Genomic DNA, 17,500 nt, shown 5'->3' with positions numbered 1-17,500 from the left:
AATTTTCTAGAAAGTCGATATCAATAAAGCATGCTAAAATCCACTATTGCTTGTTCTAGAAAATGTAATTTAAATCGATTTCCGTCGGTTTGAATCCGGCATATTCCTCACTCTCCTCTGGAAATTCATTTCTAATTGCTTTCACAACGCACGCTGGAGTCACTCGCCGGTTTTTCCTTCCCAGTACACCATGAACCCACCAAGTAAACTGACGGTAAGCTGCTAAACGCCATGTTCTAGAAGAGCTCATAAATATGCGAATTATATGATGAACTAGACCCTCCGTGAGGGTACACTGCATTGCCTGTGGTATGTGAACAGTTCCAGACAATTTTTTTCAAGTTGGGGGGTCATTAAGACCATGTAAGGGGTCACCCAGAAGTTATACCAGCAGAGGCCCTTTGGCTCACAGGTACGACGAAACAGATCTGTCCTTGCGTAATATGTAGCTCTAACAGTGCACGATATTGTTTTGGTATTGTCTATCATTGTAGTTAAGTGCCATGGTAGAAGCCTTGGGTAAATAGCCTGAGAAGACATGTGGTTACTAGCAAAGTACTGAACCCAGAAAGATTGAAGAAAATAAATGAGAAGTGAGAAACATTGGCTTCTGGGCTGACATGTTGATAAACTTCTTTTCACCACAAGTTTACGCGTGCCCTCTGAGCATTTGACATATACCCCTTCGTAAAACAGAAGCATTGGACCGAAAATACTATTAACGTTAACAAATGCAAATTCAGCAAGGTACAGATTTTGTTAGCTTGCTTTATGCAAAAACAAATATTGATGCAAAAGTAAATAAATATTGATACACAGTTTTTAGAAAGAGCAGAAGGAAGTTTCCAGGACGGTCGCTCGAAAATAACATATTTACTACATGAAAACAACATTAATTTTGAACCAACCATGAATATAGAATATAAACAGTTACGATCAGCGACAAACAATTTGGGAGATTTTTGCTACGTTCAATTTTGTTATTGTAAGTTTTGGCTGCACAAATAAATTGCAAATCGAAAGTGACATCGCCGGAATTCAGCGGGCGCCGTGATTAAGTTACCGCGGCATGTTTACTTGCCAAACAGTGAAGCATCTGTGTGAAGTGATGGCAAGATACCGGGTTTTAGTAAGTTTCTTTTTCTGTCAAGTGTTATAAAGTTTGACAATAAATGAGCGAATTCAAAACAAAGATCACAATCGCCCACCATTGTTTCTGCAAAGTCAAAAATTTACTCTCCAAGACGAGGTTATTTATCACCAGGTAATTCCATCATTTTGGAAATAGCAGCTACTTTATTATTCACCGGCGTCACAATTTTTTGCTGATTTTGGGGCTCATTTTGTTGAAACTCAAGCACGCTTCCAACAGACCTGTTTATTTTCATGAAACCTTTCCCGCTTACACAGCAATACTAAAAATATCCTCCTGTATCACGTTTCAACCTTAGCTCGAAAATTCAATACACAACATGATATTATAATTCACAAAGGCAGAAAATATCACAGAATCCTTTTCCAGCGAAACATTTTATTGAAACAAACAACATAAGATGCACTAAAACGCCATTCGCGTTGGAATGACTTTCCATTGCTGGTTAACGAGAATAACAAACTCACGAGGCAGAATGTATATTTATATTTAATTAAGTTAGCACAACAGAAAAACGCTAACCTCATTTTGACACGAAAATGCTTTACTATTGACATAAAAACTATCCAGTTAGTTAAGCTCGCATATTATAAAACATGATGAATTCATAAAGGCCACCTTTTCCAGCGAACAATTTTTTGAAACAAACAACATATTTGCTCTTAGAGGCGAAAACCTCTTCCTATTTCATTGCGTGCGTGAAGACAAGAAACTCATCGTGTCAAATTACCATGTACTTCAGGTTCAAACCCTTTCCTGAAGAACATTTTCCCTGAATAACAAGAAAATGCTTTACTATTGCCATAAAAACTATCCAGCACACATATCATAAAACATGATGAATTCATAAAGGCCACCTTTTCCAGCGAACAATTTTTTGAAACAAACAACATATTTGCTATATATTAGAGGCAAAAACCCCTTCCTATTTGACCACGGATCCACTTAAGGTGTTCGATTCGTTCTCTGTCTTTGTTGAACCCATAAGTTACCAGAGAATTTTCCATTTGGTTTCAGTGTTCTACATAACAGCACACTTGGTAAATATTATTTTAGAAATGCAGCTCACTTTGATTTCTGCTCGACGGGCGACAGATTGTTGTCGAAGTCCATTACTAGTCGCTTTTGAGATTCCAGGTGTTGGTTTTCACCGCCTCCGTAGTTTATCCAACTGACTTTCCATTATTGAGATTCATAAGGGTATATTTTGTTTAAGGATCCACTAAAACGCCATTCGCGTTACATGACTTTCGACGCCATTGCAGGCTGCAATACGTTAATGATTCTACTGTGTCCACAAGAGAAATCTACGCAGTTCCACTACCTTCTCGATCCTAATAAAATACGCTCAGAAGGCTCTATGACAGGCAAGACTTTTACCGACACGGAAAAAATACTAAAAAAAAGAAAACGGAAATCTACCCATTTTCCGACTGAGCTTGCCATAAGGCAACCCAGTAACAAATACCTTTCGCGGCTAGATTTTCAAAAGAACTAACCTGTTCTCGATGGGTTCCGGTAAGGGATTACAGCGTGCGTTGTGAATTGCAACAAGGGCAGTATTTAGCACGTCCGTATCGACACACACAATTCAAAACTTTGCGTGGTCAGTTATGCATTCAACCCCCGACTCGTCGAACTTTTGATTAAGGGCCTCCAATTCTTGACAACAAAAACATTCATCGGCCGTCGACAATTGCCCCCACAAATGCACCATTCGGTGTTTCCAACTCTGTTATCAAAATTGGCTCCGCTGTCTCCTTTGTCGCCAGTTTATTCTTCCGAGTCAACTGGTTCTTCACCAGGAAGATAGGTTGGCTAATACACCGCTCATGTTGGAAATAACGAAGGAAATCCGTAACAGAACGACAAGTTTCAGCTGATACCGCCTGTTTTCTTCCTGTTTACGAATGCAGTGTTCCCCATATCATACTTCATAGCATACCACTGACACGCATTACGGGCCCGCAATGAAAAGGCCCGAAAAGCGGGAAAAACACAGTTTCAAAGCTAATTTTCTCGGGAAAACCAAGAAACGGACAGGAATAACTATCCAAACTCGACATTATTGATGTTAGACTTTCTAAAAAAAATGTTACAAAAAATAACAATTTTTGCCTTCAGTTCTCCTTTAAGTTACCGTGGCATGTTTACTCGCCAAGCAATGAAGCATCTGAGTCAAATGATGGCAATATACCGGGTTCTTTTTCTGTCAAGTGTTATAAAGTTTGACAATGAAATGAGCGAAGTCAAAAGAAAGATCACAATCGCCCAACTCTTGTTTATGCAAAGTCAAAATTTACTCTCCAAGACGCGTACGACGTTATTTATCACCAGGTAGATTCAATTCAGTTTAAAGAGGTTTCTCAGTTTCTTTGATTGCTTTATGCCCGCTGGCGTTGTCTGGATTTGGCACGCTGGCCGAATTTGGCCACGTGGCCGAGTACTCTTTTGGCTCGCTGGCCGATTGTCGAGCTTGCTACAGTCCCAGACATAATTGTTGGGACACTTATGCCTCTTCCTTCCCTCTCAATGTTGCTGTGAAAGATTCGGTGACTGAACTGCGACAAACAACATTGAGAGGGGCAGGGGACGCACGAGAAGGGAATAGAGGACGTTGGCATGAAGTGTCCCCAACTAATTATGTCTGAGACTGTGTTGGAGAAGGAATGTAAAGAATTTGAGTAGGTGTTGACACATTACGACATAAGACTGTGCTGGGGTCACAAGGGGGCGCAGTTAATGTAGGCCGTTGTTTAGGGATGTTCTGTTTCTAATGAAGGGGAGGAATTAAGCAATGTCTATAAAGAAACCCTTAATGTTAACAATATCCAGTTCGCAAAAAGTGTATTCAGCGCAAGCTTTAAAATACTGCCATAGAGAGTTTGCGGCATGGTCTTTAAATTTCCCATTGATAGTGTCACAAGAGCACGTGTGTACTATCTGTGTACAATTCAGGGTTTCTCCATACGGAAAGTTGTTGAACTGTGCCACATTTCAAGGGAAAGCGTGTGGATAATAAAGAAAGAAGGCATTCTTGCCATGAGAGCATGTTACAAACAACAAGGACAAAGGGGAAGACCGTTCAAATTAAGTTCGAGAGACGGAAGACGGCTTCTGAGAGCCATGAAAAGACTTCGAGAGAAAGAGAGCAACTTTTCCTGTGAAAGAATTATGCAAGAAGCTGGAATTTCTTCCAAAAAGGTATCAGTGAGAACAGTGTCCCGTTTCCTAAATTCTCAAGGATATTTTTATCTACAAGCGCGTAAAAGAGGTGTCTTGACGGTCCTCGATATGAAATGAGAAAAGGCTGAGGTTTGCACGACAAATGAAAAAAGATCACGGTTCTGATATCTGGACTAAACGTGTGGCTTTCTATCTTGATTGTGTGTCATATGCGTATAAGAGAAATCCCTTAGACCAGGCTTTGGCTCCGAAGGAACAAATTTGGCGAAAACGAGGCGAAGGCCTTACAACTGGTTGTTTGGCCAAAGGAAAAAAGAAGAAACAGGTGGAAAATATGTGAGACTTGTAGTAGCTATCTCCTATGATAAAGGAGTAATTCTTTGTCATCCGTATGAAAAAATGACGGGGCGCTTTTTTGCCAATTTCATCGATGAATATTTTCCGACGATATTTACGCTGTCAGATAAGGGGAATGAGAACTTATTTATTCAAGACAATTGTCCATGTCAAAATTCCGCTTTGGCGAAAGCTGCCATGAGGAGAACCCGTGCAAATTTACTCAAGTTCCCTGCGAGATGTGCTGACGTTCTTTGCCACGAAAACCTGTTCCCTATGGTTTCTCGTAAACTAGAGAAACAAGTTATTGAGCAACAAATTACCAGAGAATCATATCCTGCGTTTAAGACCCGAGTTATTAACACCTTTTATTCCGTACCAATCGATACTGTCAATAAGCTCATATCATCCATGCCTAAGCGTATTTTACAACTAATTGCTGTAAAGGGGGGTCGCATAAAATACTAAATGTTTAATTTATCAACAACCTAAACAATCTTTGACAATTGCTGTAATGAAATACACCTTTTCCCGGTAAGGAGAACTATTTACGTTAAGCACCGGAAATAAAACTGTCTCAGTCAAAGGAATAATACAGTTAAAGCACTTAACACAACTTTTCTTTATGTCTCTGTGCGTGCACACAACGGTTCAAGAATTTTTTCCCCAGCTATGCTCAATATTATCTATCGTTTTCTGCCATGGATAAAACAGCTTTTTGGGGAGCAAAACACAAATAACTTTTACAACATCATTCGAGAAGCAGGTGTGACATTCAAAGGTCTTAGAATGTTTACACGCGATGTTAATTCACTTTGCACCAAATGGTGACATCCAGTTCGGAATGTTTTTAACAAAATACATCGCTTAAGAACTAGTAATACAACAGAATACTTGGCCACAAATGATGGAGGAGACGTATAACGGGCAAGTCATATCAAACGACTTAAAACCTGCCCTTACAACCCCAAAAGAAGATGTTGTACCTCACGTGTCTACGGGTACCATCGTATAATTCAATACAGATGTTTTCGTTTGTTTATTAAGCGAACAACCGTGTCACCATGCTCCAAATCTAAATAACTCGTCCTTCATGTATCAACATGGAATACATGGAATGAAAATAAGCAGTTTCACTTAAGTAAAATCACCACGTTCTTGTCCTTTAGTGTTGCATTGTACATGCAAGGGGAATTTTGAAAAAAGTACCTGCAAAGTATGGTGACCCGTTATGGTGACCCGTTGAACAGTGACACCATCTGTACACTAGACTTGCGGCAAGATCAGTTCCGCAAAACAATGACGGCAACTAGGGATAATCTGTTGTTCTTCCTCGGGAATTTGGTTGTGGAAGGCAAAAACCTTCCACCGAACTCTCATCATTTGTGATTCCCTTTCGTCAAGCACTCCTCCTCTCACCAAACTCAGTTCTTCTTTACTTGTGCAAAAAATAGGCGTATCCGAGGCAAACTCGATGTCTTGACAAAAATGACTTTTTGGGGCTGGTAGATGGACTTTCTGCCCCTCCAAGAGCAGTAATAAGTCGTGCCATGGTATGATCTGAGAACACCAGCGGAAATCATTGAGAAATATAACTTCTGCTGTTTCTGCGCCGAGTCAGGCAAATGTCGTGGTAGTGGGGTTTGTGAAAGTTCTGAACACGATATTTAACGGGTTCAGAAGAAACGTTTTACCGCAATTCGCGGGTCCTTTCAAAAAGACATTCCTATACTTGCCACGGCCTCGCTCCAAAACATTTCTGACTGCCTGCGAAAAGTCATTGAGGCTAATGTCATTACGCTGCAAAACCTGCCCAGCCATCTCCAGCCATCTGCCACCGCAACCCTCAACACATGGGCTGCCGATCTCACGGTAAAGAATTTCCACCCTTCTTAATTTGGAGCGTGCCAAGTCCAACTCAGCCTTTTCCATTTCCCAGCCTACACTAAGGGCTTCCTCGACAGCTTTGGCTCCTCGGTTTGCTATAAATTCGGCAAGGTCAGTTTTGCCCTCTCTTTTTTGTTGACTCGCTAACGCTACCAGCTGTAAACGCGTTTTTATGCCTTTTTCAACTGCAATTTGCAACACCTCAAACACTGTAAGTGTTTTCTTCCGCTTCTTTTTCTTCCCACCGTCGGCACCATTTGCGACCCAACTCGCCCGAAATGCGGTACTTGCATTCGTCGTTATCGGTGCCCCAATATTCTGCAGATCGCGATGATTCGTTGAATGTACAGCTAAACTATCTTCCTTCGTTGTATACCTCCAGGCAGTGTAATAATTCTCATGTCTGTCGCTAAAGTTCACTTTCACTCCGTACTCCTGGTCAATATAGTTTCTCACACGCAGCCAGCGTCTCCGAGCACTCAGTTTCACGGCCATAGGATAATGGACACCCCCAGCAACATGACTCTCCTGACTACAGACCCAATGGATAACTGTACAATTGGACTTAGGAACTGCATTCTCAAATGCGTCTAAAACAATACGCGCGAAAGCTTCGCGTGTGGGGACAATGTCTCTGTTTGCTTGACTATAAGTAATGAGGTAAACTCGCCTCACATCTCGTGCGCTCAAACTCTCACTTGTACTGCAACGGCCATCATCCTCATCACAGACGCTAGATGCTTCAGCCTCTCTATTGATAAACTCCATCATAAACGTAGTACGACGTATCTGTGCAATAAACACCGCCTCTCTTTTGGGAATAGTAACAACCTACAACCACCTTCTACTACAGCGCGTGTTATTTGTTTTCAATTAACCCAGAGATCTTTGTTTACCATGTGAAAAACTGTTGAGGTATCACACAATCGCTACTTCAACCCAAACGTGACCGCTGATATCTTTATCGTTTTGTCTATGAAATGTTAACGTTACACTCTTTTAAGAAAATAAGGGAACACTTATTTCGTGTAATGATTTCTTCTTCAGCTTACAATCGTTCATTACTCCCAGCATTTAATGTCACTCTGATACGTGTATACACACAAGTATGATACGATTTCCCGCCAATACAGCTACCGAGTACTCACATACGAAGAATTCCTCTTTTACACAGTCCCAGACATAATTGTTGGGACACTTATGCCTCTTCCTTCCCTCTCAACGTTGCTGTGAAAGATTCGGTGACTGAACTGCGACAAACAACATTTAGAGGGCCAGGGGACGCACGAGAAAGGAATAGAGGACGTTCGCATGAAGTGTCCCAACTAATTATGTCTGAGACTGTAGCTCGATAAATATACCACAGTGGCACTTAACTTAAGTACAATCACGTAAAATTGGTAATAAAAACAAATAAAACTTACAAAAACGGGTGAAAATGACGTTTTTCTTACCTCAACTTGGTCTCAACTCCACTCTATGAATGCCAAAGCCGGTGAGCATCGACAATCAAAACCATGCGGCCTTGACGTCAATTTTCACTACGTCATTGGAATCTCAGGAATCTTACCTTACACTCAGGAATCTTACCTTACAAACAGACCTCTTGATCACTCGTGATTTTTTCCGCCTGCACAGTACTTTCGCATGGCTCTATAATGCTGCCGCCTCGCAGCCTCGCGTCTTCGCTTGGCTGGCTCGTTGGCAATAATTCACAAAGGCAGAAAATACCACAGAATCCTTTTCAAGCGAAAGATTTATTGAAACAAACAACATACTTGCTCTTAGAGGCGAAAACCTCTTCCTATTTCATAGCGTGCGTGCGTGTCAAATTACCATATACTTCAGGTAAATACAGCTCACTTTGATTTCGGCTCGACGGGCGATAGATTGTTGTCGAAGTCCAGTACTCGTCGCTTTTAAGATTCCACCGCCTGTATATTCAATTGACTTGCCATTATTGAGCTTCATAAGGGTACATTTTGTTCAAAGATCCACTAAAACGCCATTCGCGTTACATGACTTTCGACGCCATTGTCAGTTAAGTTAATCGTTCTACTTTGTCCACCAGAGAAATCTACGCATTTCCCACTACCCTCTCGATCCTAAGAAAATACGTGCAGAAGGCTCTATGCACAAAGCCACCACTTAGCAGGGGAGTGACAGGCAAGACTTTCACCGACACAATAAAAATTAACGAGATGCTTCCGTGAAGCATACACTGGGTTGCCTGTGGTACGTGTTACAGAAAATCAGAAGGTACCAAGAGATTATAAAGGTAAGAGAAGTAATCCCTCATACTGGCCCTATTCCCATCGTAATCCCTCTTAGGTTATTTTTAGATGATATCAATTTTCCCGCGGATAATGTTACCGCGCGCGTTACGTGGAAGTTTCGTGGAGGAGGGAAAGTGCAGCAAATTCTGTACGATGCCACTCACCGTTTTCAAAATTGAGTTTCATGGCCTGATAAAATTCATTGTCTACAAGATACAGGTTTCAAACATACATCCTTGGAATTGCTTAACTGTCTAATTTACAGTGATACCAATTTGAAAAATTTCCAATCTATCAAACCGTGTTAAATAATTTTGTCAGACGCAGATATGTTTACCTTGGTTGCATTGCGTTACTTGTCCATTTTAGTGCGCACTTTCTCATCGTCTACAAAATTCTGTCGCTTACAAAACTCGTCCCCGTCAAGATACAGTTTGCAATCATATATCATGGAAATCAGTTAACTGTATAATTCACTCTGATACCAATTTTACGTTTGTCTAATGTAGGAAACTGTGTTAAATAATTTGTAAGAGGGAGCTATATTTTACGCGTGCGTTGCAAATTGACTTCCATCCGATCTTACGGTTTTAAAAATTTTTATCGTGCGGTCAATTAAAATTTTCCTGTCATGTGTGGTATTGTTTGAAAGCGTTAGCTGTCGAATTTATGAATGTCATAGAATTAAGTCACCATAGTTTAAGTCCGCTAAGAAAATCGAGAGCGCGTTGACCAAGTCAGGAATATGTTACTTTGTGACTGTAGTCCGCGATATTTCATTGTGTACAAAATTCTGTCGCCTATAAAACTCGTTACTTTCAAGATACAAGATGCAAAGATATATAATTCAAATCGCTTAACTGTGTTGTTTACAGTGACACCAATTTCAACACTGTCCAATGTACGAAACCCGTGTTTAATAATTTTGAAAGATGCAGGTATATTTAACATGCGTGCCTTGCAAATTTACTTCCATGCGATACCACTTGTTCATACATTTTTATCGCACTGTCTGTTCAAGTTTTCCTTTCATGTCTGATATCTGTCTAATTTATGAATATCTAAGAATTAAGTCGTCAGATTTTAATCCCGCGAAGAAAATCAAGAACGCGTTAACCAAGTCAGCGATATATTACTTGTTGAGTGTAGTCTGCGAATTGCCAATGTTTACAAAATTCTGTCGCTTATAAAACTCGATCCTTTCAAGATACAGGTTTCAAAAATCTATAACTGAAATCGCTTAATTGTCTAGTTTGTAATGATACCACATTCAAGGTTGTGCCATATACGAAACCGTGTTAAATCTTTTTTTAAGGAGACAGCTATATTTAACATACGTGCTTTGCAAATTCACTTGAATCCGATAACGCGGGTTCAAAAATTTTTATCGGACACTTGATTCAAGTTTTCCTTTCATGTTTGGTACTGTTGTTGAGCTCTATCTGTCTACTTTATCACCATATAAGAATGAAGTCATCATATTTTAATCCCGCAAAGGAAACCGAGAATGCGTTTATTAAAGTCAGAGAGATCGTACTTATCGACTATAGTCGTCCATTTGCCATTCTGTACAAAATCCTGTCGGTTACATAACTAGTTCCTTCCAAGATACAGGTTTCAAAACATAAGTCATTGTAATCGCTTAACTGTGTAGTCAACAAGTCACGTTCGTCCACAAAATGTATATACGCGTTTGTCTCACCATCCTCCGCCATTTTTTGTTTGATGGTAGATCGCGAACGACGCGATCATTGCGTGGGAATTTGCTCAGCTGTCAACATTGGTAAAAATGATTGTCTATCAGTTAACCCTCGTGGGAATACCGGATTTCGCAGGAGATCTAAAAATAACTTAACAGGGATTACGATGGGAATAGGGCCAGTATGAGGGATTACTTCTCTTACCTTCATAATCTCTTGGAAGGTACTGAATTGTGTGGTATTGAAATACAGCATTCCAGTCTCCGAAGAATAACAAATAAAAGAGAAGCGAGAAACATTGGCTTCTGAGCTGACATGTTCATAATTTTCAAGTTCCCTCAAACTCTTCTTTTCACCACAAGTGTGCCCTCTGAGCATCTGACAGCTTTGTAATACTAAAATTCACTGAAGTTTATCCCTGTCGGGCGGGGTTAGTATGGAGCTTACGAAATGAGAACGACGACGGCTACGAGGACTTCATTTAAAAATACAAGTTCGCGTTATTTATATCACTAAGAAACTATTTCATGTCGTTTCGCGTTAAAAACGTGTAGTAACTGTCGAGGAATTAAACTGATATGAATGGGTTGGAAGCGTAGAGAGAGAACTGAAAATTCATCGTCATGTGTTAACGTCCTCCACAGAACCTTGAATTTAGCCTGCGTAGCAAGCGGTCCTGTTCGATAGAAGAGCTTCGAACCGATTTTCTGCAAACTAGCCGCGCGAAAGTTGGGGCAAGAGACTGAGGGAACGCTTGCAAGAAGACCCCCTATTTTTGAAAAACCTATTCGCCCACGAACAGGGGCTTCTGATTGGTGCGGCACAGTCACAATGATTGACAGGTGACAAATTCTGGAACAAAATATTTCTCCTGAGTTCTAGCGTAACAAAGGCAATGGTGGAAGATGTGGAAGGTTTTGAATCGTGTGTCGAAGCTGAGCGAATCGGGTCTCGGGTTTTACATTGAAAAGGAAAAAAGAACTGTCAATGCGCCATCTCTTTAACTGTATAGATGTAATGGCCGTTTTGCCAACAGGATTCGGAAAAAGCTTAATTTTTCAGATGTTTGTCATGATGTGCAGAGTGCGAAATAAAAGAACTTAAAACGAAGAACCGGCTTCTCGAGTATCATCGTGATTTCTCCATTTCAAAGCATAATACGCGATCAAGTAAGTGGTTGAGGTGAATTCTATGGGAATGACAGCCTGTAATTTAAATGAAAATCTGGACTGCTTGGACAATATCCATCAAGGGAAATTCAATATTATTTACGTGTCAGCTGAAGCCGCTATGGCGTTTCCGTAATTCATTAAAAGCAAAAGATTCGATCGTTATTTAACAAAACTTTGGCAGCGCTTATTGTCGACGAAAACTTTGGACTGAATTGAAGTGAGCTTTTCTCTCGCTTGCAAAAGATGCTTTATTTACGCAGGATGAATTAATAAAATGCCTGCGAACTATCAGAATCCACGTTTCAGGATCAAGGAAATTCGTCAAATTCTCTGCTTACCTTGCCTGATGTAAGCTTGAGTCCTATGTCATGGCTTGAGACAAGATGAAGACACCTACGCAGCCTGTTAAATCTTCTCTTAATTATTGTGAGAAGAAAGCGGCTCCTTTGTAAAGTTATTCGATTTTTTAAAGCACTTTTACTTGCTATTTCATCTACGATTTCGTGCACCGCGTCACCGCGCACCGGTGGCTCAGTTGGTTGAGCACCGGACTGTCACGCGGAAGGTCGTGAGTTCAACTCCGGCCGGACCAACACTCAGGGTCTTTAAATAACTGAGGAGAAAGTGCTGCCTTTGTAACTACATCTGCAAATGGTTAGACTTTCAAGTCTTCTCGGATAAGGACGATAAGCCGGAGGTCCCGTCTCACAACCCTTCAATGTCTATAATCCTGTGGGACGTAAAAAGAACCCACACACTTGTCGCTAAGAGTAGGGTACGTAGTTCCCGGTGTTGTGGTCTGTCTTCTGTTGAGTATCATGGTTGGGAGGGTAACAAAAGGGGCCACAGTAATTGGCGCAAGCTGTTGTGGCGCTCTGCCAGCTTGACTGGCAAAGTCTGTAAATAAATAAATAAATAAACGATTTGACCAAAAACGTACTGTGGATTATCAAACTAGCGAGGAGGTTTGCTTGTAATTTCCAGGGGCCGGTTCCTGGAAGGAGGAATAAATTATACCAAGTATAACTTTTATTCCAGGGATAAATCTGTTATTCTAACAGAACAGAATTTACTCCGGAAATATAGGTATTCATGGCATAAGGCACATTTATCCCTGGAATAGAGTTATTACACCTTTCAGGAACCGGCCCCTGGTCGCTAACTCGAAAACCTGGAGAATATCTAGTTGCTGGGTATTTCCTTCCATCAAGAAGATATTGATGATGAATGATGCAATGAGCCCGCCCTAACAAAGATGATTATTAGAACGGCCCAAAGGTCTGACTGAGTAATTAGTGTACTAGGCAGGATTCGAGTTCTTTTAACTCGTTGCGTATTCATAGGTTCGAGTCTTGCCTATATTTTAAAACAACCGACGTTTCCTAAGATTTTCGCGACAAAAAGGGCAACTACGTAAGAGAGTTTTCCATGTCACCCGTCATGATTGCCAAAACTTTCGGACAAGACCAAATAGCCACCTAGAAATTTCTACAGCTATGAAGTTCCCCTAACACATCCGAACAGATAAATATTTCGAAGGAGAGCTCCAAACGTAGTAAACGATCTTGTAAAGCATTGTAGAGAACATTTTAAGCAAATCTAGGGCATTTCATGAGATTCCGTCGTTGGGTGCTACCCCCGATACTTGATATACTATTAGCACAAGAAGATAAAATTCGTATCAAAAAGCCGCCATGCAATATCCTCTATATCATATACAAAATTCATTACATACCTAATAGGGGAAGCGAGACGTCTTGTACGTTCAGAATTATCCGCGGTGAATGCTGGCAATGATTTTCCTGCGTCTATTCTTGTTGCAGTTTTTGAAGAATCAGCTTGAACTTTCGTCTCTTTTGCTTCGTTGCCTTTGATTTTGCAATCCGTCTGGCCGATGAAAACTGACTTAACCATTCCCCACTTTTCGCGATTTATCTTGGTATTTCCCACAAAAGAAGAAACAACTGGCTGACAGATATTCCGCTTTCCTTTTTTACGGTCATCCTTTCTTGAGCCTGACATCATCAACGCAGTCGTAAAAGGTCTTTAACACAAAAAAAAAAAAAAACGAAAAGAAAGGTAACAAATGAATAGAATTGATGTCTTTAAGAAATTCAGAACAAAGTCGAAGCCTTTCCTTTTTTACAGTGTACAACAATAAAAGCGTCGCCCTAGGTGTGCATATACATCTTTTATGTGACTCTGATTATGGTGCATTTTATGATTTAAAATTTCTGCATTTTTAAAAGAACTTGTAAAAACCAGGGGCCGGTTCCTGGAAGGAGGAATAAATTATACCAAGTATAACTTTTATTCCAGGGATAAATCTGCTATTCTAACAGAACAGAATTTACTCTGGAAATATAGGTATTCATGGAATAAGGCACATTTATCCTGGAATAGAGTTATTACACCTTTCAGGAACCGGCCCCAGGAGATTTAGTACGATCCATTTCGTCAACCACTCTGCACCAACAAAATAGATAAATAATAAATATTGCTAGTGCTAATCACCCTTACTTGCAGTCGAGGACTGAATTGCGAAGGGCGCGGCTCACGACATCGGGCTGAAAGCATACAAAGGCGACTCTGGCAGCCGCTATACAGTCCATGTTTGATGTCGGAGCACAGCACCACAGCTAGATGTCAATTAGCTGTGAGTCGATTTTGATGAGGGAGGAAAACCGGAGCACCCGGAGAAAAACCCTCGAGTCAGGTTGAGATCGACTGAGCCCACATGCTGGCCGAGGCCAGAATTGAACCCCGGCTCACAGTGGTGGGAGGCCCGATAGATAACCACTAAGCCACCCTGACTCCCCAAATATAGCTAGCAAGTCGCACTGAAATCCTCGTTAGTCTTAAACTTAAACCTATTTGAATGGTTTCATGGTCAGCTTTGCTGGAGATTTGCATTTAACGGCCTTACTTACTACCCATCGAACTCTGTACGAGTTTATATCTTTCAAAATTTCGTATTTTACGAGCGCACGGATTGCTTACAAGTTCTGAAAATTGGCTGTTGTTTTCGATAACTTCTATTCCAACCGCTCTGCAAATATCAGCAAGAATTTGCCCGTAAGTTTCTTTTCGATGGTTTAAACAAATTCTCAGAAGAAACATAACCAGTCGTACCCGGCTTAGAACCTGCCGTTACAAATTTTACATTTAAAATCACACTGGCAAATTCTGCGTTGATCACTCGGTGTTTCCTCGGTGACTCGGTTTGTTTTGTCGGAAGCCATGGTTATCTTTTATTGGCTAATTTGTTAATAAGATGTCAATCAGCGTGTGTCAAGTCAACCATAAAAAGGTGGGCGTTTTTCAAAAATAGGGGGGTCTTCTTGCAAGCGTTCCCTCAGTCTCTTGCCCCAACTTTCGCGCCGCCAGTTTGCAGAAATTCGAAGCTCTACAGAAAGCAATGCAGCCCAAGCTCGCGTCACTACAGACAGCCGTTGAGAATTTAAACGCGTTATACAGTCCAGGATTGTTACGTGTTACGTCACAACATGGCGGCCATTGCAGAAATCGGAGGATTTTGTATACACTTCACTTTATTCGTTTTTTGTTCGGAACTAGTTAGGTTATCTACCCAAAATTCTATTCGATATGGACAACAAAGGAACATTCTTCGCCTTTGTCAAAGATGGCGGTGGCAGAGCGGGTTGAACGGTTGGAAATGTTAACTGTAAAGTGGGACAGTGCATGAAATTTGATCCCAAAGTCAGGTACGTTTTCCACTTTGTCGTTAGATTAAAGGCACTTGTAGATTTTTCCAGCATTTGCAAAAAAAACGTCGATATCTTCAAGTCTTTTACTTGACTTTTCACGTGTTTTTGCTGTTGTGCACGATCTATTAAAAATGTGCAAGGGGGTATTTTGATTTGCGATGTGCTGTTAATAATTGCGCCCATATTTGATTGATTTACTCGGCTGTGACTAAAAGTGGGACGGGGACGTGGGACTTGGGACGTGGGGACGTGGGGACGTGGGGACTCGGGGACGTGGGGACGTCGGGACGTGGGGACTCGGGGACGTGGGGACGTGGGGACGTGGGGACGTTGGGACTCGGGGACGTGGGGACGTGGGGACTCGGGGACGTGGGGACTCGGGGACGTGGAGACGCATTTTTACCATTTGTTTAACTTTTCATCATATTTCACAAAATCTTCGTCTGTTTATCGTAACTGCGTTGTACCCCGGTTTAATTAAGTTCCTCGTTTGTATGATGTGAAACAGAGATCTAGTAAATATATATAGTATAGTTTATTACTCGTCTTCATAAAAAGGTGACTTTCATTATACTACTATCAAGTTACATAGTGGAGTAATTTAGGTAAAACGAAGGGACAATTTTTTTTTTGCATTAAGTCCTTGTTTGACATAGGCAACATGAACGAAACGTTGGTATGACCATTTCTCAGATCATTTTACAATTCCCCAAGTATATCGAGGCTTGAACATTTAAAAGTACTTCCACTTTCATCCTAACCTTTTTATTTTAAATTATGCATTTCACTCGTAGTTGTCTGTCACGTCACATTTCTTGACTGAAGACTTCATAACGCTTGTTTTTGAGATTGGGGGAACGTTTACCCTAAAAAATTCCGACAAAGTTTTGCTTGAAACTGCTTAAAACCACCATTAACGTACAACAGAAACGTGTAACGGCCCCTTGTGTGTTGGGAAACAAGCTTCTGAATATTCGATTTGCTAAGTACCATATTTGGAACAACAAGAGCGAGGGGTTTCCAAATATGGTACTTAGCACTGAAACATTCAACCAATCAGTTCGCACTGAATATTCGGAAGCTGTGAACGCGCGTTACACGTTTCAACTCTTATGGGTTTCTGCGTACAATTATACCTATCAATGTGATATCGTTCATTTTTATTGTGACCTCTGTGTGATTTGACCTTTTTTTTTTTCTTTTAATTTTGATTTACCGTTGCCATTAAGATGGGCATATGATTAAAAGGCAGAGTGATAAAGCCTCGATGGGAGTAGTACAGCAAGGTATCTTGATATAAGATGACTTTCCCATCCTCGTTTCCGATAAAATATTTCAATTGCTTTTAGCCGTTAAAAATCACGTGACACATTTCAGATGAAAGAGGGAGTACAAAGCAAAGTACGCAGATTTCAAGTTAACGTCGATTGGATAAATGTTTCCACGTAAAACAAAAATATGCCAACTTATTCGCTTGGTCAAGCCTTAACACACAGAAGCGTTATTTAGCTTCTGGCCCGGAGACGGTACTTTAGGAATTTCTGTGTGGGGGGTGTGCCTCTAGGACCTTGGAACCCTTAGCCTAAACCAGAGCTGCTTCAGGTGAATTTTGCTACCCCGTACCAGAGTAAACTCCCCAAACCCTCCCTATCCTAGAGTAATTGTTTTTCAGAAACTACTGAGGTCCAAAGCAAAACCTATACCACAATTGTTTCTCTCTCAAAAAATGATTTATTTATACTTGAAGGCGCTAGTTTCTAAAGAAACTGTGGTGCTGTGTCGGTGGAAAAGTAGTATACAAAAATTTGGTTTTATCAACTTTCCTTAGTCTGGATAAAATCTTCAACCAACTGGTCAGTTCCGTGAAAAATTATATCCAATTCTAGAAACAAACGCTCTGATTTATGTATCCTATCCTAGAGCAAACTGCTTGAAAACCATACCCTTCACAGCGGCACATACCTATATAGCTCATATATGGCAGTACACCCCTCCCCCTCCTGGGGGCTTCTGGCCCTCTGATGACGAACATTTTCGACAACATCAACGGTGACAACCCGAA

General features: G+C 40.9%; 1 protein-coding gene across 2 annotated transcripts in view; it reads right to left on the bottom strand.

The window, feature by feature from the left end:
* LOC138018470 (beta-1,4-N-acetylgalactosaminyltransferase 3-like) overlaps window positions 1-17,500 on the bottom strand; it is a 42,169-nt gene that overhangs the window by 14,716 nt on the left and 9,953 nt on the right. The window contains exons 2-3 of one of the 2 annotated variants that reach the window (XM_068865101.1): window positions 13,446-13,754; window positions 12,049-12,607 (exon numbers count right to left, since the gene is read on the bottom strand). The gene's annotated coding sequence lies outside the window, so the exon portion shown is untranslated. Of the gene's footprint in view, window positions 1-2,652; window positions 3,124-12,048; window positions 12,608-13,445; window positions 13,755-17,500 lie in introns of those variants that run through there. The other variant, XM_068865102.1, reaches the window with a different exon arrangement.

The sequence above is a fragment of the Montipora capricornis genome, chromosome 10 (genome assembly GCF_036669925.1).
Source record: "Montipora capricornis isolate CH-2021 chromosome 10, ASM3666992v2, whole genome shotgun sequence".
Taxonomy (NCBI): domain Eukaryota; kingdom Metazoa; phylum Cnidaria; class Anthozoa; order Scleractinia; family Acroporidae; genus Montipora; species Montipora capricornis.
This window is presented reverse-complemented; position numbering and strand designations above follow the sequence as displayed.